This window comes from Protopterus annectens, chromosome 2.part0, assembly GCF_019279795.1.
Source record: "Protopterus annectens isolate FY-2018-M chromosome 2.part0, PAN1.0, whole genome shotgun sequence".
NCBI classification, from domain to species: Eukaryota; Metazoa; Chordata; order Ceratodontiformes; family Protopteridae; genus Protopterus; species Protopterus annectens.
This window is the reverse complement of record NC_056728.1, coordinates 1,803,089,714-1,803,114,088: the sequence shown is the minus strand read 5'-3', so window position 1 is coordinate 1,803,114,088 and position 24,375 is coordinate 1,803,089,714. Positions and strand designations below refer to the sequence as shown.

The window sequence follows — 24,375 nt, the reverse complement described above, 5'->3', positions numbered from 1 at the left end:
ATTGTAACTGAGCCGCTAGGTAGCAGTGGGAAGACATGGTTTCTACCTGGAAATCCTGTAGTAAGTAGTACTGAGACATATTTCAGTAATTCATCGCCTTCTGTTGTTGATCAGCAATATGAAGATGGCTGACCCACCCACTTTCATTTTTCCCGTCAGTTGGTCTGTACTTACTGGATTTTCTGTCTCAGGATTTGTTGACTGTAGTAGTGTATCAGTGCTATCGACCAGTCCTGGATATAGCCTGGGTACATGGCACAAAGAGCCACAGATATCAAAGGTTCTTTTTCTTCGTTGAAGGTTGGACGTCGAGCTGGCACCGCGGCACCCATAAAAATTCTACTGCCAATCATTAGCGGACCGGAGTTCCGCTGTGGCGACCCCTAACCGGGAAAAGCTGAAAGAAAAACAACAACATGTATCAGAGACTAGTTATTGTGATGCAACAGACAAAGTAATGAAATAAGAAAAAAAATGTACCGACTTTATGCATAAGGAATGAAGAGATGAATGCACATTTTCAGAATACATACAAGTATTATACTTGTAGTTGTTTGTACTATCTCCATCTTCGAATGTAGTTGCTTTCTGGGAATTGAATGACTGCCCCTACTTTCACGTAAGATTGGAGACATCAGAGGTAAGAAGGAAAAGGCTCAGATAACTACCGAGTGAAAAAAGCTGTGGGTTTAGCTCTTAAGTTCAAATACAGTTGCCCACCATGTTCTTCAGTTGCTTATATTTTGCTATTTATATTAGGTCACGGTTCAAATGTGTTTTTTGAGTCGCAGGCTACATATCCCTGCATTGTGAAGAAGGCATCCAAGTGACTCCATTTAGTACACGTGCAGTTATATTCTTGTATTAAAAGGCATTGCTGGTCTCGGGGTTGTTAAACATTTGTGGACAGGTTGATCAAAAATTACTTATTTTTGGGTTGTGATGGAATTTAGTTAAAAGATGGCATAGAAGTAATTTAGTATTAGTATAGGTCAGTCTTTGATCATCAGTTAATTCCTTGTGTTGAAAGTTGATTTTGGTAGATCATACATTGGTTAGAATGCTTTGTTTAGATTTGCTGGATCTTTCCCAAATACTCTACTTTCTGTGTTTTCATGAACAGAGCGGGTATCTCACCTAGATGCAAGCTCTATTTAAATTGGCTGTTTTGGATTAAAATAGTTTTTTATCCATGGAGTTGCATTGAAATACTTCTACTCCCATTCACCTGGATAACCAGAGTCTTGTGTTTGTGCAGGGTGCTGTAGCACAATCCTCCCATCCTGAAGGTTAGTCGCCAGCCAGGAAACTGAGGTCTGATTCAGCTGCTGTCCCGCCTTCCCTAGACATCTGTCTTGAATCTGGTGAAAGCCCAGAGGATCGCCCAGTTCTGTCGAATTCGTCTGCTGCTACCCTATCGGAGGCTGGCATGGATCTGACTTATTGTACGTCCTTGGAGGCTCTGCAGACGTCCACTAGAGATTAGGGGGAACCTCTGGCGAATGGGAGTACCGCAGATACCTGTTCAGGTGGCGATTCTTAATCTGCTGGTTGAGCGAGGGGCAAGGGTCTGAACCTTCTAGGGTATTTAGGGCAGGCGTCCACCCAAAGAAAAAGTGAAAAAAAAACATGGTTAACTTACTGCTAAAGATCCTCGCTTTGAATGACAGGATTTCACCCAGTGGTTATTTAATGCATTGATGGGCCTTATGACACCCGAGAGGTTTCTGTGCCTGCTCCCCCTTGGTCATCTACCCCACTCAAGCGGCCCAGAGAGTAGTAATCCTCCTGAAGAGGATTTGAGTTCTAGAGAAGAGTCTTTTGGCATATTCCTTTCAGATCTCTTCTTTCTTGGATTAGAGGTTTCTGTTAGCCCAGATTCTCCCTTGGAAGAACTCTCTTTTGAGTTCAGTATTTCTTGTGTGATGAAATATTGTAGATAGGACTGTTCTCAGGTTTCTGACATTCAAGAGTTATGACCCCCTCCAGATGGAGTCCCCTAACCCCTTTGCTGTACTTCCTGTCTTGGCTGCCCTTTTAGATACTTTCTCAGCAGTTTCTGTGGCCCAAGAGTCTCAACCTGCAGCCCATAAGAAACCTGATAGGTTTTACAAGGTACTTAATGAGTGTAAGTTCCTGTACAAATGTCCTTCTGATGACCCCTTTTGTAGTGTCTCTCTCTCTCTCCTGACAAACCCTGTAAATTTGTCTTCTAAACAATTCCTTCAGACAAGGACAGTAACGCTATGGAACAGCTAGGCAAAAAAGCATATAAGGCTGCCACCTTGGCCTTTTGGGCTGTCATTTACTAGACCCATATGACCAGGTATGTGTTAGACCTTCTTTCTCAGGCTTCCCAGGCTATCTTGGACCTCCCTGATTCTGAAGGGAAGTCCTCTCTTTTCTGGGCTCTACCTCTTCGGTAGCTCACCACTCTTTTAAATGTAGTTATGATGGTGCTGATGCCTCCACTAGTGCTACTGCTTTTGGTTATTTTTTGAGATGTTTCTTTTGGCTTCATCTTTGCCCAAGGATATTAAGTCTAAATTCTTGGATGCTCCTCTTGACTATAAGAACCTCTTTGGTTGTGCAGCTGCTGAGCTTTCTAAGTCTCCTCAGGATAAAAGTAAGGCCTTGCAGGAATTGAAGCATATTTTCTATTGCCTGTTCCTAAGTTCCAGAGGAATTATCCATCCAGATGTGCCTTTGTTTGCAATCAGCCTCACCCTCCTCCCAAAGATGAGAAGGGTTCTAGGTGGGTTCCTCCTGCTAAATCTATTCAGGCTCCTATTTCTCAGAAACCTCGTTTTCAAGACAAGATAGGTTCTTTCTGACTGTGTGCTTCCCCTTTTTTTGAGTCAGAGTCCCTTATCCCTTCATCTTTCCAGGAAACTTCTGAACTGGTTTAAAGGTCACTCAAGACTCTTGGGTGTTCTCCATTGCCTGTCAGCGATACTTCATGGTATAGAAATTCCTTCCACCTTTTCTGGGCATCTTTCTAACTCCTCTGGAACAGCTTCCTTTCTTCCCAGACCTGCTTCAGGGCCTTTTGGCACTAGGCACTATTCAAGCTGTGCCCTCTTCCATGGACGGGATGGGGTTTTGTTCCAGAATGTTTTCTGGCTCTTAGGAATGAAGGTACCTGGAGAGATCCATTCTGGACCTTTCTCAGCTCAGCACCTTTCTGAAAGTCTTTTACTTTCAGATGTTATCCCTTCAAAAGCCTTTTTCATCCTCTTCTTCTGCAGGCTTTCTTGGTCATGTTGAATTTCAAGGATGCTTATCGTCATATCCCACTTCATCCCCTTTTTAGTACGTTTTTGCATTTTTCTGTTTCTTTGTCTCTCCCTTGCCTTTCAGTTCTGTGCTTTGTCCTTTGGCTTTTCTGCTGCCCCAAGGGTATTCAAATGTTTCACTGCTGTGATTGCCTTTTGCAGGATGAGAAAGGTTTAGATATTTCCTTATCTGGATGACCTTTTCATTCAGGCTTCCTCCCCCAAGAGCTTGCTTCAATTCCCAGAAGTCTGTCCTGGTTCCTTCTCAGGATCATGTGTTTCTTGGTTGCAGGCTCCAGACAATTCCTATGCTGGCTTCCTTGCCTCCTCCCAAGGCTCTGTCTCTACTCACCTTTCATCAATCCTTTCTTTTTCTGGTTTGTTACACCCAAAAAAATTCTCAGGGCAGTAGGATTCATGGCCTCCACCATTCCTATGCTGCCTTTAACCAGACTTCATATGAGAAAATTACAGTGATTCCTAAAGTCAGTAAGATTCCAACACTATCGTTCACTTGATTTTTTTTTAGTCCCTTCTCTTCCAAACCTCAAACTAGAGCTGCAGTGGTGGATTCATCAGCTGTCTGTCAACCCGCAACTTTTTTCAGCCCACAGTCCCCTCTCGGGAACTTTTCTCAGATGCATTAGACAGTGTGGGGGAGCCTCTTTTGGCTCACTAAGATCCAGGGTCTCTGGCCTCCTCATCAGAAGTTAGACCACATTAAAGTCAAGGAAATAAGAGGATGTTCTTCCCGTTTCACTTTTGCAGTCATCACACTTGGGTAATCTAATCTGCCTGCAGGTAGCCCTCAGTCGGCCCGAATACCAGAGTCTTGGAATTTCTGCATCTGATGCCATCGCCTCTTCCATGTAGTCAGGGGTATATATAAAACATGCAGCCGACCCTATTACATCAGTCTTGCTTGCCAAGAAGGAGCCCGAAGCAGAAGCAGTTCGCAAGTGCCGGTTGGCCGCTACCTGAAATTTTCATTTTTTGAGTTTCCACCCTTTTTTCTTGCTCTATTCGATGTCAAAAAAAGTTAATTGTCCTGCCTGTGGAAAGCAAATACCTCGTAGAGATTTTTATTCTTACTGCATCACCTGTTTGGCTCAGACCATGACGTCCCTCGCTGTCTGTTTTGTGCCTTGTTTAATGGCCGGACCATTTGTCATCTGGCTATTTTTGTAGCTAAATTCTTTCACTCTCATTCTCCGTATTCCAAAATGATTTCAGTAAGCCATCTGACTACCGATCTTCTGAAAAAGCGCAAAGACAGACAGGCTGCATAGGTCAAAAAACGCCAACATTTCTGTTAAGCTAGTCGCCAGTCCAGCGGTACTCAGGCGCCTTTGCAGCCCCTGGTGCCCACTTATACAGATTTGCAGACCTCTACTGAGACCCATTCGGAGTCCTGTATGCCGCGAGATGCTTCTTCGACTATGGAACCTGCAGATGTCTCTACCTTGGATGGGTCTGGGCTGCTGTGCAGGCATCCTGCTTCTGAGGGTGTATTCCGACCTACCAGTATTTGTATTAAACCGACAAATTTTTTTTTAGCTAAAACTACCACAGAGTTTTTCAGGCCCAGAGTTTGCACTGTGCCTAGAAAACCAATGTCCAAAGCGCATGCTCAAGCTCCCATGCCACCAAAACAAATGCTTAGAAGGGCTGAAGATCTTATTACTCTAATTAGGGGAAGCCAGCCTTCCCCTGCTAAAAGACAAAGAACTGAATTTCCTTCTGATTCTACAGACCAGGAGTCTGATGACCCCGACCTTTCTGATTACCAGGACAACATACCCTTATCTACCTATGAAGATTCAGATGCAGAGGAATCCATTCCCTCTGCCCTCCCCTCCAGAGAATTTTTCTTTTTGTGAAAACTTGCGTACCTTAAGAGAGCATTTCCACTGGAAATGCCTGGACTCTCCTTAGTCCAGAAAGAGAGACTGGGAATTTTTAGATTTACCTCCGCTCAGGCCTCTAGCTATACCCCCTGATTTTCATCTACTACCTCAGCACGGACCTCTTGCTATTACACGTATTCTAGACATTGTAGATGTATTTTCAGAGTCCGGACTGTCTCCCGACTCTCTACCTCCTGCACCTGTTAAGCCAGACAGATACTACAGGGTTCCAGAGTCTCATAAATTTCTATATAAAAACCCTGCTGCTGACCCAGAAACTATATCTCTGGGTCCCAAAGGGGTCAAGGCCTCTACTGCAAAAAACCCTGTCCCCTCAGATAGGGATTCAAGGGCACTGGACAGATGGGGGAAAAAAGTCTACACTTTTGCTACCTTGGCTGTAAGGGCTTTAAATTGTCAGTTTCATATGCTTAAATATCAGCAATACTTAATGTCACTGCTAAAACAGAAAATGTTGACAAATTCTGAATGTTCTGAGAACAAGGAAATGCAGGATTTATTGCATGCTGCTGAACAAGTGGGAAAGCATACTTTGCAATGTGGTTTTGATTCACTGGAGGCCTCTTGCAGGGCCGCTGTTACAGGTTCTGTCATTAGAAGGCATGCTTGGTTAAAGGAACAGAATCTGCCTGATCATGTTAAAGCAAAATTATTGGAAGCTCCATTACAGCATGGTACTTTGTTTGGTGTTAAAGCAGAAGAGGTGTTGAAGAAAATGGAGGTTAAACTAAATCTATGTAGACAGTAAAGGATTTCTTACAGGTACAGCCACCCAGATTTAGCAGGAACTGGCCTTCTAAGAATTGGTCCTTTCCAGTGTCAGACAGGCCACAAAGTGGCAGATACAGGCACTCTAGAGGCAGACAACAGCCCCAGGACTCATACAGGCCCAAACAATGGGGTGTTTCTACCTCCAAAAGTGGAGAAGACAAATCACAGCCATATAGGAAACAGTCCCAATGACTTCTCTCTGCCAATGCCAAGCACGTATCTTTTGGCAGCACCCTTAGGGGGAAAGCTAGCACTTTTTTTCACAAAATTGGCACATGATCTCCCAGGACAAATGGGTCTTAAATATAGTCTCTCAGGACTACAGGTTCCACTTTCACACCCTTCCAAAGGCAAAAGGTCTGCCAGACCTACCACACAATCAATGGGCAGTGGCACAAAAACAAGTTTCATCTCTCATGGACATTAGGGCTATTCAGCCATTGCCACAACAAGAGCAGGGACAAGGAATTTACTCGCACCATTTATTAGTACCAAGAAAAAAGAAAGCCTGGAGACCAATTCTGGACCTGTCTATTCTAAATACTTTTCTGGACGTTCCAAAATTCAGAATGTTGACTCTGCAGCAGTTTCTGCCCATGCTGGGCATACCTGCATGTCCCAATCAGACAATCTTGCAGAAGATACTTCAGATTCATAGCTGGCTCAATGCACTATCAATTCTCTGCACTGCCCTTTGGCTTATCTACTGTGCCCAGGGTCTTCACAAAATGCCTGGCACCAGTAATTGCATTTTGCAGACAATTATGAATCCAAATATATTCCTACTTGGATGACTGCCTTATTCAAGCAGAGACCAAAGACATTCTACTAAAGCATCTGGCGTTTGTAAAAATATTACTAATTTGCCTAGGGTACACAGTAAACAAAAAGAAATCAAAACTAGTACCCTCTCAATAGGTAATATTAGTGGGTGCAAGCTTAAATACAACTGCCCAGATGGCTTCTCACGCCAAAGGCAACTGACTTCTTACTTCGAAAGCATGGCAACAAAGACCCAGTTATCTGCAAGAAAAATACTGCAGGCTCTGGCCTACATGGCATCCTGCATTCTGCTAATTCCATATGCAAGACTGCATATGAGGAAGCTACAGTGGTAGCTAAAACGTGTTTAGACTCAACATTGCCACAGCCTGGAATCATTAATTTCACTCATTCCCTGCCTGCAACAGGAGTTTCGATGGTGGGCTCATGCTTGTCACCTCAACAAGGGACAGCCTTTTACTCAACCCACAGCCAGGCAAACACTGACAACAGATGCATCGGATTACACCTGGGGGAGCACACATGGCTGGAAAATTTATTCAGGGCAAGTGGCCCGCAGAACAGAGGCATCTTCACATCAATCAAAAAGAGATGCTAGCTGTACAAAATGCCCTAACAGCCTTCAAGGACCTGCTACATCCAGGACAACTACTACTAAAGACAGACAACACCACAGTTATGTGGTACATAAGCAAGGGGGAACTCACTCTTATCCCCTCTGCAGACAAGCCATGACCTTGTGGAACACAGCTCTAAACTTTCAAGTTCATCTGCAAGTTCAATTCCTGCCAGGAGAGAAAAAAACACTGTCAGACGACTTAAGCAGAAACATCATGGATCCACACGAATGGGAATTGGATCCACAAATATTCAGAATGATAACACAGAAATGGTGGAGCCCGGACATAGCTCTGATGTTCATCGTGCATAGAGCTGCAGTCATAACAGATGGGTTCTCCTGCCGTCAGGCAGGTCCTCGGTCGGCCGAATTCCAAAGTCTAGGTCCGGCGTCGGTTGTCGTCGCTTCTTCCCTGACGTCGGTGCGACAGGGGTATAAAAGAACCAGCCGACATCATTTTCTCCAGTCTTTCTTGCCACGCGGTGCCCGAAGCAGAAGCAGTTCGCAAGTGCCGGTCAGCCAGCTCCTGAGATTACAAAAAATTTGGAACCGAAGTCTTCTTAAAAGCTAAGTACCCCGTTGGGGAAACTTTTTCTTGCCTCAGACCGATGTCAGACAAAGTTAATAATTGTATTTCTTGTGGGAAGCAAATACCGCATAAGGATTTCCATTCCCTCTGTATACCTTGTTTAGGCCCAGACCACGACGTCTCGGTCTGTCGTTTTTGTGCTACATTCAACAAACGCACTATTAAGCGTCGGGCGGAGTTCGCCCAGCATTATTTTGGAAAAGCATTTAACTATACTATGTCGTCGGATACTCCGACTCCGGTTTTGTCTAAAAAAAATGCAGAGACAAGGACCGACACTCGAGGTCCGCAGCCTCTACCGACACCACGCCAAAGCTGACTACACGTGGTCCGGTTCTCAGCGAGGCGGCTACGTAGCCCCTGATTACCGACGACACATCTTTAGCGGCGTCTCCTGTGCCCGAGGTCGCAGGCTCCTCGGCCCACACCCTGACTACAGATACCAAAGCCACGCTTGGCGTTGAAACAGAATGTGGACAGGTCCACCTCCACTCAAGGTGTCTTTAGATCTTCCTCTTCTTTCCCCATCAAGGCTTTCACCAAGTCTAAAGCTACCATGCACCCTAAGAGACCAGCTACACAGGGCCCATCTCCAGGCCCCATGCTTAAGAAACAGATGCTTAAAATGGCTGAGGATTTAATTACTCTTATCAGAGGTTCTCGGCCACCTCCGGACAAAAGACCCAGAGTGGAGGAAGATTCCCCCTCCTCTGATCAGGGCTCCATTATTTCAGAGTACTCTGATTATCAGGAACAGTCTTACTCCCCTTTTGAAGACTCTGATGCAGAGGAATCTATTCCTTCTGTATCCCCCCCCCTGAGGATTACTCATTTGGTGAAACTCTGCATACCTTAACTCATTACAGCCGAGTGACGTCTCCAGGCGTTTCTGCAGTTACACCCTACTGCTCCTCTAGGCGTCAAATATTGCATGTTCATATTTGCATTAATAATTCCAAAACCATGTTACATACAAGGTATCAGAATATTTTATCTTGAAGCATACATGATGGCAAACAATTGTTTTGATATTTGAACTCTGTAAATGAGCATTTGTTAGAACTGTAAGGTGATAACTTTATTTTTAAAGGCTGAAGCCATACCCACTGGGAGTTAAAGGTGTACACTCAAAAGAGCTCTACCGGTGGGAATGAGAGACTTCCACTGGGAAGGGCCAGGATTATTCAGATTCCAAGAAAAGGCTCAGGGAATTTCTTTTGTTACCCCAGCACAGGCCTCTGGCTATACCTCCTGTCCTGGTCATCCTAGATGATGTTTACTCGGAGGCCTGCCTTAACCCGGACTCTCTTCCTCCAGCTCCAGTTAAGCCTGACAGGTACTACAGGGTTCCTGACTCACACCAATTTCTATACAAAAGCCATGCTGCTGACCTAGAAACCATCTCACAGGGGCCCAAGGGAGTTAAGGCCTCCATTGCCAAAAACCCATTGCCTTCCGAGAGAGATTCCAGATCCTTAGAAAGGTGGGGGAAAAAAGGTATATACCTCGGCTACCTTATCCACGAGGGCCTTAAACTGTCAGTTTCATATGCCAAAATACCAACAGTCTCTGTTCTCAATTGAAAAGTAAAATGTCACAGCCTAAACAACCAGACATGAAGGAGTTGCAGGATTTGATGCATAGTGCAGAACAAGTGGGTAAACATACCTTACAATGTGGTTTTGATGCTCTAGAGGCCTCATGTAGAGCTGCTGTTACAGGCTCAGTCATACATAGGCAAGCCTGGCTCAAGGAACAAGCCTTGCCTGATCATGTCCAAGCTAAATTACTAGACGCCCCTCTTCAAAAGGATGTACTATTCGGGGCAAATGCTGAGGAAGTATTACGGAAAATGGAGGAAAAGGCTAAATCAATGCAAACTGTGAAAGAATTTCTGCAGGTTCAACCCCCACATTTTAGTAGAAATTGGCCTTCCAAAAACTGGTCTTTTCCTGCTACAGACAGACCCCAAAGAGGCAGATACAGGCGCCCGAGGGGCAGGGGACAAACACAAGGCTCGTACAGAGGCAGACAATGGCAAGCTCCTACACAAAGGTGGTGAGGACAACTCGCAATCTTTCAGAAAGCAAAACCAATGACTTTCCCCTTTGCATGCCAACCAGGTCTCAAATGGCAGCCCCCTTAGGAGGAAAGCTGGCACTATTCTCAAAAAATTGGCATATTGTCACAAAGGACAAATGGATCCTGAACATTATAAACAGAGGCTACAAATTCCATTTTGAAAGGCATGCCAAACCTGCCACACAATCAAAGGGCAGAGGCACAAAAGCAAATTTCAGATCTTACAAACATGCAAGCTATTCAAGATGTACCTACACATGAACAAGGTCAAGGTTTTTATTCCAGGCTATTTCTGGTGCCAAGGAAGGGAAAAGATTGGAGACCTATTTTGGATCATTCCATCCTAAACACATTCCTACTCGTACCAAAATTCAAGATGCTCACTCTACAGCAACTTCTTCCCATGCTGGGCAAGGGGTCTTGGCTGGTAACATTGGACCTCAAGGAGGCATACATGCATGCCCCAGTCAGACAAAATTGCAGAAGATACCTCAGATTTCTTGCAGGTTCAACGCATTATCAATTCTCTGCATTGCCCTTTGGTTTATCTACTGCGCCCAGAGTATTCACGAAATGCCTGGCATCAGTAATTGCCTACTGCAGACTTCAAGGGATACAAATATACCCTTATTTGGACGACTGCCTGATCCAAGCGGACAGCAAGCACATTCTTCTGAAACATGTGGCTTATGTAATAATGTTATTAAACTCTCTAGGATGCACAGTCAGCAAAGAGAAATCAAGACTAATACCCTCTCGGAAGATGATTTTCCTGGGTGCCAATTTGGACACCAACACCCAGATGGCCTACCTCACGCCAGAAAAGCAGGGGCAACTAGTTCAATACTTCAGAACACTGCTAATTACACCAGGCTGACTGCAAGGAAAATCCTGCAGGCTCTGGGATTCATGGCATCTTGCATCTTACTAATCCCATGTGCAAAGCTGCATATGAGAAAACTACAATGGTACCTAAAAAACATATGGTCTCAACACAGCCACAGTTTGGAAACAATACCACTAATTCCATGTCTGCAAAAGGAATTTCTGTGGTGGGCTCAAGCATGCCAAACAAATGCAGGTCTTCCATTCAGCAAGCCTCAAGTAAATCAAGTCATCACAACAGGCGCCTCGGACTACGCCTGGGGGGCGCACATGACAGACCGGTGCATTCAGGGCAAATGGACCCAAAAAGAAAAGCACCTTCACATCAGTCAAAAAGAAATGCTAGCAGTGATAAATGCTATTACAGCTTTCAAGGACCTTCTACAACCAGGTCAGCTATTGATAAGAACAGACACCGCCACAGTTATGTGGTACATAAACAAGCAGGGAGGAACACATTCTTATCCCCTATGCAGACTGGCCATGTCACTTTGGAACATGGCCATGGACTTACAAATGGAACTACAAGCACAGTACTTGCCAGGCAAGGAAAACATGCTGGCATACAACCTAAGCAGGAATATGACGGATACACACGAATGGAAGTTGCATCCAAAAGTTTTTACAGAAATAATCCAAGAATGGGGAAGGCCAGACATAGATCTCTCTGCCTCCCACAAAAATCATCAACTGACGAAATTCTGCTCCAGGATCTTCCATCCAAAGGCCTGGAGAGTGGACGCTCTCTCTTTCAGTTGGACATCAATGACAGTTTATGCCTTCCCACCTCTTCCTCTGCTGCCCAAAGTCCTATTGAAGACCAGAGCAGACAGACCAAAGATGATCCTCATTGCTCCATACTGGCCAAGGCAATACTGGTACCCACGCCTGAGGAGCCTGACGCATTCCCCACCATGGACCCTGCCTCTAATGCCTCCTCTTCTGACTCAGCACAGCTTCAAAACTCTTCACAGTCAGCTGAAAACACTCAATCTAGCCGCATGGAAGATTCCTTAGCATCGCAGCAGGCCCTGCTCGCCAAGGAGGTGCAGGATGTCATTTTGGAGGCCAGAAGGCCATCAACTAGAAAAGCTTACTCTGCAAAATGGAAACGTTTTTGTTTGGAATGAGAAAAAGGGCCAGTGTCCTGGAAAACTGAATTTACCTCAAATACTACAATATTTGGCTGAACTGCTAAGCAGTGGACTTTCGTTCTCCATCAAAATCCATGCCTCAGCTATTTCTGCAGAATACAGCACTGATCCACCTTTATTCTCTCACCCTCTACTAAGACAGTTCCTCAGATGGGCTAAGAATTTAAGACCTCCAAGAAAACAACCAATACCTGCTTGGGATCTTAATTTCTTTCTGGAAAAACTGACTTTGCCTCCTTTTGAGCCAGCTGCCTCATCAGATTTACAATATTTGTCCTGGAAAACAGCTTTCCTTCTGGCTATCACTTCAGCTCATAGAGTTTCAGAACTACAGGCTCTTATGGCTGTCCAGCCTTTTATCTTCCATCAGGACAGAGTTTCATTACGTACCAACCCGTCCTTTATGCCTAAAGTGGTGTCCAGGGTAGCTTTAAATCAGGCCATACATTTACCTACTTTTTATCCTAATCCTCAAAACAAAGGGGAGAGATTACTGCATTCCTTGGACATCCACAGACAACTGCGTTATTATTTGGACAGAACAAAGCCTTTCAGAAAATCAGAACAGCTTTTTGTGGCCTATGCGGTAGGAGCTCAAGGAAAGTCACTATCGAAACAGAAAATCTGAAAATGGATTGCCCACTGCATACGCTTTTGCTATTCCTTTCATGGAAAATCTGTACCTACAGGCATTAGAACTCATTCTACCAGGGCCACAGCCACCTCTGCAGCCTTCCTCAGAGGAGTTCCTACCAAGGATATCTTAGAAGCAGCCACTTGGAGTTCTGTGCATACCTTTTCTAAGCACTACAACCTACCATTATACTCCAAATCTAGAGCAGGCTTTGCCACTGCAGTCTTGCAGGGCATTTTGGCTCCTCCTAGCTCCGCATAGTACCTACCACCCCTTTCTTAGCTTTGGGATTCTACCCATCTATTATGACTGCAGCTGTATGCACGATGAACATAGTACAATTTTGAACCTACCATAAATGTAGATGTTCGAGTGCTAATACAGCTGCAGTCCAGGTTTCCCTCCCTCCTTCCCCTCTAGGGGTCTTCTTTTATGGTGTATTTGCTTGCAACTACTGGTCTTTGATTATATTGCATTGCATTATTACATAATTTTATGTATTGCCTTCCTTCTGGGGGAACCTGACATCTGGGGCAAGAAAAACTGAAGAAAATGGCGTCGGCTGGTTCTTTTATACCCCCTGTCGCACCGACGTCAGGGAAGAAGCGATGACAACCGACGCCAGACCTAGACTTTGGAATTCGGCCGACCGAGGACGCGCCTGACGGCAGGAGAACCCATCTGTTATGACTGCAGCTGTATTAGCACTCTAACATCTACGTTTATGGTAGGTACAAAACTGTACTTTTGCATCCCCAATGAACTGCCAGCTACAGAAATTCTGCACAACGACTTGCCATCCACAAGCATGGAAAGTGGATGCCCTCTCATTCAGCTAGTAAAACCTACAAGTATATGCTTTCCCACCACTACCGCTCCTTACAAAGGTACTCATCAAAGCCAGGCAGGAAGAGCCAAAGATGATCCTGGTTGCACCAGATTGGCCACGCCAGCACTGGTACCCAATCTTGAAGAACTTAGCACAAGCACCACCCTGGATTCTGCCTCAAATCCCACATCTGCTGACTCAGCACAACACTCAGATACTTCACAGCCAGCTAAAGACTTTAAACTTGGCTGCATGGAAGATTTCCTAGTCAAGCAAGCAATGCCTCTATCCAAAGCTGTTATGGATGTCATTCTGAAGGCCAGAAGGCCTAGTACCAGGAAAGCCTATTCGGATAAATGGAAGAGATTCTATGCCTGGAACGAGTCTCACAGCCTTGACCTTCTTGTCCCAAATATTCCTCAGATATTACAATATTTAACTGAGATGCTAGACAAAGGCCCCTCCTTTTCATCCATCAAGATCCACGCCTCTGCCATCTCTGCTCATTACAACACTGATCCACCAATTTTCTCTAATCCTTTCCTGAAACAGTACCTCAGAGGGGCTAAAAACATGAGACATAGAGCATGTACTCCAACTTGGGACCTCAACTTCGTGTTGGAAAAATTAACTTTACCTCCTTTTGAGCCAGCTAACACAGCAGATTTAGAATATATCTCTTGGAAAACTGCTCTACTCTTGGCAATAACATCAGCACGAAGAGTTTCAGAATTACAGGCACTAATGGCAGTGGAACCTTTCATCATTTTTCTCCAAGACAGGATGTCTTTAAGAACTAACCCTACATTTATGCCAATGGTGGTATCAAGTGTGGCTCTAAACCAAACGATTCACTTGCCAACTTTTTATCCAAATCCACAGAATAAAGGAGAGAGACTACTGCATTCTTTGGACATACACTGGCAGTTACGCTACTACTTGGACAAAACCAAAGCTTTCAGAAAATCTGAGCAATTATTGGTAGAATATGCTGCAGGAGCACAGGGAAAAGCCATTTCAAAACAGACCATTTCAAAATGGATAGGACACTGTATACGTTTCTGCTATATACACCATGGGAAAACCTGTACCTAACCGCATTAGATCTCACTCCACCAGGGCAGCAGCCACTTCAACTGCCTACCTCAGAGGAGTACCTACCAAGGACATTTTGGAAGCAGCAACTTGGAGTTCTGTACATACCTTCACCAAGCACTACCATCTGCCTCTATACTCTAAATCCAGAGCTGGCTTTTGCCACTGCAGTGCTGCAGGGCCTTATAGCCACCCCTAATGCCTTATAGTACCAGCCACCCTACCTCAGCTTTGGGATTCTACCAAAGTGTAATGACTGCAGCAGTGTAACACGATGAACATTGTACAGTTTTGTACCTACCATAAATGTAGATGTTCGAGTGTATACACTGCTGCAGTCCAGGTTACCCTCCATCCTTCCCCTCTTACTTGCTGGTATGTACCTATGTCTTCTACCCTTTACTACCTATGTGGAGTATTTGCTGCTATCTGGAAGTTGATTGCTTTTCTTATGTATGTTTTATTAGCAATTGGAATAGCCTACCTTTTTGGGGGCACCTGACATCTGGGGCAAGAAAAACTGAAGAAAATGGCATCTGCTGCATCTTGTATACCCCTGTCGCACTGACATCAGGGAGGAGGCGACAGCAACTGACGCCGGACTAAGACTTTGGAACTCAGGCCGACTGGGGAACCGCCTGCCAGCAGGATAACCCAAGTGTAATGACTGCAGCAGTGTATACACTCTAACATCTACATTTATGGTAGGTACAAAACTGTACTTTCACATCCCCCTCCTGATAAGAGGCCTAGGCAAGAGACAGACTATGAATCTTCAGATCAGGTTTCTATCTCCTCTGATTTCTCTTCTGATCAGGAATATTCACTCCCTCCCATATGAGGATTCTGATGCTGAAGAATCAATTCCTTCAGCCTCTCCTCCTCAGGACTACTCTTTTGGTGAAACCTTGCATACCATGAGGGAGCATTTCGACTGGGATAGTCAAGATTATTCAAAATCTAAAAAGAGACTCTGGGACTTCCTTTTACTGCCTCAACACAGGCCTCTAGCTATTCCACCTATGTTAGACATTGTTGATGATGTTTTCAGAGTCTAGTCTGACCCTTGACTCTCCTTACCTCCAGCTCCTGTTAAGCCTGACAGATACTACAGGGTTCCTGACTCTCATAAATTCCTTTTTAAAAACCCTGCTGCAGACCCAGAAACTATTTCTCAGGGTCCCAAAGGGGTTAAGGCTTCCACTGCAAAAAATCCTACCCCTCTGCCAGAGTTTCTAGGGCACTGGATAGATGGGGAAAAAAGATTTACATATCTGCTACTTTGGCTATAAGGGCCTTAAACTACCAGTTTCATATGCTCAGATATCAGCAATATGTTATGACACTGCTTAAACAGAAAATGTTGGTAAATTCTGAATGTGCAGAAAACAAAGAAATGCAGGATTTATTGCATGCAGCTGAAAAAGTGGGAAAGCATACTTTGCAATGTGGTTTTGATTCTCTGGAGGCCTCCTGCAGGGCCGCAGTGGCAGGTACTGTAATTAGAAGGCATGCTTGGTTGAAGGAACAAAATCAGCCTGATCATGTCCAAGCTAAATTATTAGATGCACCATTACAGCATGATACCTTTGTTTGGTGTTAAGGCAGAAGAGGTGTTAAAGAAAATGGAGGACAAAGCTAAATGAATTCCAATGGTCAAAGATGTGTTACAAGTACAGCCACCTAGGTTTAGCAGATACTGGCCTACAAAGAATTGGTCCTTTCCAGTGTCAGACAGTCTGCAAAGGGGCATACCCAGACACCCTAGAGGCAGATCCCAGCCGCAAGGTTCGTACAGGTCTAAGCAATTGGGGTGCTTCTACCTCCAAAAGTGGAGAAGACAAATCACAACCCTACAGGAAACCGTCCCAATAACTGCCCCCTGCCTGCACCAAGCACTTATCTTTTGGCAGCACCCTTAGGGGGAAAAATAGCACTTTTTTCACAAAATTGGCACATTATAACCCAGGACAAATGGGTTCTAGACGTAGTGTCACAAGGCTGCAAGTTTCACTTCCATACCCTGCCAAGGGCAAACGGTTGGCCAGATGTGCCAAAAAGTCAATGGGCAGAGGCTCAAAAACAAGTTTCATCCCTCATGGACATGGCTATTCAACAAGTGCCACAACAAGAGCAGGGACAAGGATTTTACACAAGGCTGTTCTTGGTACCCAGAAAGTACAAAGCATGGAGACCAATACTGGACCTATCTATTCTAAACACTTTCCTGGATATACCAAAATTCAAGATGTTGACCTTACAGCAGCTTCTGCCCATGCTGGGTAGAAAGGCTTGGCTCGTGACTTTAGACCTAAAAGAGGCATACCTGCATGTCCCAATCAGACAAGCATGCAGAAGATACCTCAGATTCAAGGCTGGCTCAAAGCATTACCAATTCTCTGCACTGCCCTTTGGCTTATCTACTGCGCCCAGGGTCTTCACAGAGTGCCTGGCACCAGTAATTGCTTTCTGCAGACAGAGGAATACAAATGTATCCTTGGACGACTGCCTCATTCAAGCAGAGAACAAGGACATTCTGCTACAGCATTAGGCATTTGTGAAAAGACTTTTAACATGCCTAGGGTACACAGTCAATGAAAAGAAATCAAAACTAGTACCCCCTCAAGAGATAATATTCCTGGGTGCAAGCTTAAATACAATTGCCCAGATGGCTTATCTCACACCAGACAAACAAAGGCAACTGACTACCTATTTCAAGGAAATGGCAACAAAGGCCCAGCTATCTGCAAGAAAAATTCTGCAGGCTTTGGGCTTCATGGCATCCTGCATCCTACTAATTCCATATGCAAGACTGCATATGAAGAAACATCAGTGGTACCTAAAAAGTGTCTGGACACAGCATTGCCACAGCCTGGAAACTGATTACTCTCATTCCCTGCCTGCCACAGGAGCTTTGATGGTGGGCAAAGGCTTGTCACCAAAACAAGGGACAGCCATTCTCACCACCCCCAGCCAGGCAGAACCTAACAACGGATGCATCAGATTATGCCTGGGGGGGGCACATGGCAGGAAAAGGCATTCAGGGCACCTGGTCCACAAACCAGAAGCATCTACATATCAGTCAAAAAGAGATGCTAGCTGTTCAAAATTCCCTAACAGCCTTCAAGGACCTAATTCATCCGGGACAACTTCTGATAGACAACACCACGGTCATGTGGTACATAAACAAGCAGGGGGGCACGCGTTCTTTCCCCCCTTTGCAGACTAGCCATGGCTTTATGGGGCACAGCATTGACTTACCAAGTTCATCTGCAGGCACAATTCCTGCCAGGAAAGGAAAATACTCTGGCAGACAAACTAAGCAGAAACTTCATGGATCCCCACGAGTGGCACCTGGATCTGCAAGTCTTCAGCATGATGATAAAGAAATGGGAACGCCCGGACATAGATCTGTTTGCCTCTCCTCACAACTGTCAACTAAAAAGATTCTGCACAAGGACTTATCACAGACAAGCATGGAAAGTGGACGCCCTATCTTTCAGCTGGAAAAACCTACCAGTATATGCCTTTCCTCCACTACCTCTCCTCCCCAAGGTACACCTAAAGGTCAGACAGGAAAAAACAAGAATGATTCCGATTGCCCCAGACTGGCCCCACCAGTACTGGTATCCAATTTTAAGGAAATTGTCTCAATGCACAGCCTGGACCTTGCCTCAAATACCTCATCTACTGTCCCAACAAAACAGATTCTGCACAGCCAACTCAGGACTCTAAACCTGGCAGCATGGCGGATAATGTAGCCATACAAAGCACAACTCTCAGTAAAGCTGTGATGGATGTCATTTTGGAAGCCAGAAGGGCTAATACTAGAAAATCCTATGCAAGAAAATTGAAGAGATTTCGTGCTTCGAACCAAGCTCAAGGAACTGATACAGCTGTACCAAATATTCCTCAGATTTTGCAATACTTAACTGAGATGCTGGACAAAGGCCTATCTTTTTCATCAATTAAAATTCATGCCTCTGCCATTTCACCTCATTGCAATACAGAGCCACCACTCTTTTCTCATCCTTTAAGGTAGTACCTCAGAGGAGCCAAAAATTTAAGGCCTCCTAGGAGATCACCAATACCTGCATGGGACCTCAATAATGTCTTGGAAAAACTCGCCCTACCTCCTTTTGAGCCAGCTGCTTATGCGGATATAAATTTTTTATCTTGGAAAACAGCTCTGCTTCTAACAATAACTTCTGCAAGACAAGTGTCAGAGCTACAGGCTGTCATGACTGTGGAACCTTTTATCCAGACAGGGGGTCTCTGAGGACAAACCCAACTTTTATGCCTAAGGTGGTGTCCATTGTGGCCCTTAACCAAACTATTAATTTGCCAACTTTTTAACCAAATCCACAGAACAAGGGGGAGAGAATTCTGCATTCTTTGGACGTACACAGACGGCTTGGATTCTATTTGAGCAAAACTAAAATATTCAGGCAGTCAGAGCAGTTACTAGTGGCATATGCTGCAGGATCACAAGGAATGGCTATCTCCAAGCAGACTATTTCTAAGTGGGTAGGTCACTGCATTCGTTTCTGCTGCTCACAGCATGGCATGCCAGTGCCTAAGGGCATTAGGCCACATTCAGGCAGAGCTGCAGCCACTTCAGCAGCCTTTCTCAGAGGAGTACCAACCAAAGACATTTTAGAGGCTGCTACTTGGAGTTCAGTGCACACCTTTGCAAAGCATTATCATCTGCCACTTTACTCTAAATCCAGGGCAGGCTTTGCCACTGCAGTTCTGCAGGGCCTCATAGCCGCGCCTAATGATGTTTAACTCCAGCCACCCAACCACAGCTTTGGGACTCTACCCAAATGTAATGACTGCAACAGTGAATGCACGCGAACATCTGCATTTATGTAAGTGTACACAACTGTACTTTATGCCTACCTGAGGATTTTAGTCCCTGCCTGATGATGATAAAAAGCAGTTGATAAATACACCCTTGGTAAGGATTCAAACCTAGCTGTATAAATTAAAAGTGGCGTTAAATGCATCACTTTATAGGGGCTGACTGTTTTTTGGACCCCTTCCCATCATATTTGCTTAAAGTAATTGGAGGAAAAAGGAAAATTATGCTGTGTGTAAATGAGCTTTAGTCCTTCAGTTTGATTATAGTAGGAAATGGCTGATAAATCAATGACCATTTCACCACAGGCAATCAAAGGCAAAAACAGCTTAAACAGAGGATGGCTTTGAATAAAAAAAGTGGGGAGTCCCTAGAAATTGACTTTTTTGTTACTAGCTCTATCATCAACTAAAGAATTCCTTTACATGTACTAATGCAGGGGAATGTGGGTGATGGCTGCCTTCTCCTTTCTGTAGAAATGAAGCTTGCTACAATGAATCTCACCCTTTTTTCTTTTCCCAGGGGTTAGATTAATGGCCCCACTGTGGCCAGAGCAACCCTGGTTCTACTATTTGGTCCAAATGAGTGGAGAAGGACCATTACCTCACACAACCCCACAACAGACAATCCCGTAGTGCAGAAGGTATGAGCAGTCTGAAGCAGGTCCATATGGTTGAGAGTAAGTCTGCTTGAAGAAACTTGTTGCCCCCCACAAACTTCATAAATATTGCATAGTTATTTTTTGTAGAGGTATGTAACATTATCCAGCATAAATAAGTAAGGCCGTTTAAGTGTTTGTCTTTTTTCTCAAATGATGGCAGAGTAAAACTAAATTTTAGCTGTGATTGCAGTTGTAGAGGAAGAAAAGTACAATGACAAGAATCATGAGAAGCAGTAGGTGCAGCAGCATTGCTCCACGTATAAAAATTAATTCAGCTGAATTGTGAAGTAAGGGATTTGGAGGCAGTGAAATTTGGCTTTTGGCAGATGTCAGGATTGTTGGAAAGTTTATGTAAGAAATATATAAAAAGTGGCAGTGATGGCATAACTGTCAAGTAACAGTTACTGAAATGCAAAATAGAATTGACAGATCTAGGTGATCAAGTAGAAAATGGGAATCGGCTGTTAGTCGCAATGCAGAATAAGGCTGTAGAAAGCATTTGAGACTGATGGGAATGTTAGAGTATTGATATTGGGATAAAGCCCTGACCACAGCAAGGCAACAAGAGTTCAGGGACAGAATGAGATGATATGCTGATATGGGTAGATTTTCTAAAGCCACACAACCATAGGTATATGTTTAGACTTGAGATAGAATCATGAGTTGGGATGGGGTAGAGAAGCTCTTAGACCATGCATCTGATGTCTATTTCATTGTGCATCATGAGTGGGTCTACAGATCTGTCCTCAGATCCACATCTGCCATTTCTCCCAGATCTCATTTCTACCATTCCAGACAAATGCACAAATATGGTGCGACACTGCCAGCCCAGCTATCTGGAATTTTGTTCTATCATTTGTGAATATTAAAATGATTCATATGCTTGTCTTACAAATGTAAGAGAACTATGTTATGTGTATATTAAACTGTTGGTGTAGAAGTGTGTACTAGGTTTCAAATGTAAAAGTGGTTTTATTGTTTTACGGCTTCCAGTTCTGAGCAAAGATGTGAGAAATGTATTTCTCACACAGAGATGTTAAAATTCTATTAGTTGCTGTTTAAGCCTGGGAACTGAAGTTAGGTGACAAAAAGTGATGTCATCCAGGCTAACCCAGCAGTAATATTTGATATTAAGACCTCTTTCAGAAAGATTGGGCATTTTGTATATTGTCTTAGACCTAGAAACATCCACTCAGTGCTTCTTCCTGTGTGTTTATAAGACAGACTTGGGGCATAGTTATCTGTTCGATATAGGAATATAGTAAAGATTAGTGTAGATGTTTTCTGTATTTATTTGAGACTGTCCTGCAGTGTTTTAAAATATTTCCTGTGATTTTGAACTCTGAAGTAGCTGTGTTTTCGGAGTATTGTCTTGATGTTCATCGTGTTACACTGCTGCAGTCATCACACTTGGGTTATCCTGCTGTCAGGCGGTCCCGCAGTCGGCCTGAGTTCCAAAGTCTTGGTCCGGCGTCTGTTGCTGTCGCCTCCTCCCTGACGTCAGTGCGACAGGGGTATATAAGATGCAGCCGACACCATTTTCTTCAGTCTTTCTTGCTGCGCGGTGCCCGAAGCATAAGCAGTTCGCAAGTGCCGGTCGGCCGACTCCTGAGATTTTCATTCCGAATCCAGAACCGAAGTCTTATACAAAGCTAAGTACCCCATTGGGGAAACTTTTTCTTGCCTCAGACCGATGTCAGTAAAAGTTAACTGTATTTCTTGTGGGAAGCAAATACCTCATAAGGATTTCCACTCCTATTCTATTCCATGCCTAGGCCCAGACCACGACGTCACTGGTTGTCTGTTTTGTGCTAGGTTTAACGAGCGCACTATTAAACGTCTGTTTGATTTTGCCCGACATTATTTTGGCAGAAAATTCAATTACACCATGCCAATGACAGGATTACATAAAAAGCGCAAAGAGAAGGACAGGCATCCGAGGCCCAAAACTGACGAAGAGGCCTCTTCTAGGTGGTCGCCAGTTCTCCGGTTTTCAGTGAGGCGCATACGCAGCCCCTGACAACCGCTACCACAGATCGCCTCCGACTCCCACATGGAGCTCGCTGGGCCTTTGGATGCTCTGTTTTCAGCCTACCGAAACTAACCCTGCTGAGGGAACCGATGTAGCTGAGCAATCCACAGCCTCAGAGGGTGTCTTCAGACCTAACCAGTTAACCATTAAACCCTCTGCTACGTCTAAGGCCCCATTCAAAACAAAGAAACAGATGCAGCATTCTCCAGGACAAGCTTCCATGCCTAAGAAGCAAATGCTCCAAATAGCCGAAGACCTAATCACCCTGATCAGGGGGTCCATCCCCCTCCTGATAAAAGGCCCAGACAGGATGCAGACTATGAATCTTCCGACCAGGTGTCCATTTCTTCAGATTCATCCTCAGACCTAGGATATTCCTTACCCCCCTTATGAGGATTCTGATGCTGAGGAATCAATTTCATCAGCCTCTCCACCTGAGGACTACTCCTTTGGGGAGACCTTACATACCATGAGGGAGCATTTCCATTGGGAAGGCCAGGATTACTCAGAATCCAAGAAAAGGCTCAGAGACTTCCTTTTATTGCCTCAACACAGACCCCTTGCTATTCCGCCAGTGGTAGATATTGTGGATGATGAATACACTAAATCCAGCTTAAACCCTGACTCCTTGCCTCCAGCCCCAGTTAAACCCGATAGATATTAGAGTCCCTGACTCTCACAAATTTCTGTATAAAAGCCCCTGTTGCTGACCTTGAAACTATTTCTCAGGGACCCAAAGGGATTAAAGCCTCGTCAGCAAAAAACCCAGTTCCCTCCGACAGAGATTCCAGAGCATTAGACAGATGGGGAAAGAAAGTATATACGTCTGCAACCTTAGCAATGAGAGCCTTAAATTGCCAGCTTCACATGCTAAAATGTCAGCAATTTTTGATGTCTCAGTTGAAACAAAAAATGCTTCCAGATTCAGATCCTCCTAATTTTAAAGAAATGCAGGATTTATTGCATGCAGCTGAACAAGTGGGAAAGCATACTTTGCAATGTGGTTTTGATTCTTCTTCTCAGCTTTGGGAATCAACCGAAATGTAATGACTGCAACAGTGAAACATGAAGAACATAGTACAGTTGTGTACACTTACCATAAATGTAGATGTTCGAGTGTATACACTGTTGCAGTCCTGGATGTTCATCATGTTTCACTGTTGCAGTCATTACTCTTGGGTTATCCTGCTTGCAGGCTACCCTCAGTCGGCCAGAATTCCAAAGTCTAGGTCCGGCGTCTGTTGCTGTCGCCTCTTCCCTGATGTCAGTGCGCCAGGGGTATAAAAGATGCAGCCAACGCCATTTTCTTCAGTCTTTCTTGCGGCACGGTGCCCGAAGCAAAAGCAGTTAGCAAGTGCTGTTCGGCCGACTCCTGAGATTTTCAAATCCGAATTTCAGAACCAAAGTCTTCATTAAAGCTAAGTACCCATTGGGGAAACTTTTTTTCTTGCTCCAGACCGATGTCAGAAAAAGTTAACAATTGTATTTCTTGTGGGAAGCAAATACCCCATAAGGATTTTCACTCTTACTGTATTCCTTGCCTAGGCCCTGATCACAACGTTGCTAGCTGTCGGTTTTGTTCTAGATTTAACCAACGCACTATCAAGCGTCTGTTCGATTTTGCATTTCATTACTTTGGCCGAAGATTTAATTATATAATGCCTTTGGAACAGCCGACGACTGGAGTTTACAAAAAACGCAAGGACAAGGATAGGCAACCGGGGTCCAAAACCAACAAAGCCTCTTCTAGGCCAGTCACTAGTTCACCAGTTCTCATTGAGGCGCTTTCGCAGCCCCTGGTGCCCACTACCGACTCCCACGTGGAGCCGACTGGGCCTCTGGAAACTCAAGGTATTGGACACTCAGAAATCACTCCCTCAGATGGGTCCTGGAGCTGCTGAGCATGCATCGGCTTCTGAGGGTGTCTTCAGACCAACACAACTATATATTAAGCCATCTTCAGCTTCAAAGACTAAAGCAGCTCTAAAGACAAAGAAACAAGTACAGCATTCTCCTACTCAGACTTCCATGCCTTAAAAACAGATGCTCAAAATGGCCGAAGACCTAATTATTTTGATCAGGGGCTCCCATCCCCCTCCTGATAAGAGGCCTACCAAGAGACAGAGTATGATTCTTCTGATCAGGTATCTATTTCCTCTGATTCCTCTACTAAACAG

The 24,375-nt window shown here is 44.5% G+C and overlaps 1 protein-coding gene across 1 annotated transcript in view; it reads left to right on the top strand.

Moving 5' to 3' along the window:
- The window catches only part of FBXO42 (F-box protein 42), a gene marked incomplete in the record, with an annotated part of 1,591,641 nt that overhangs the window by 1,058,355 nt on the left and 508,911 nt on the right, over window positions 1-24,375 (top strand).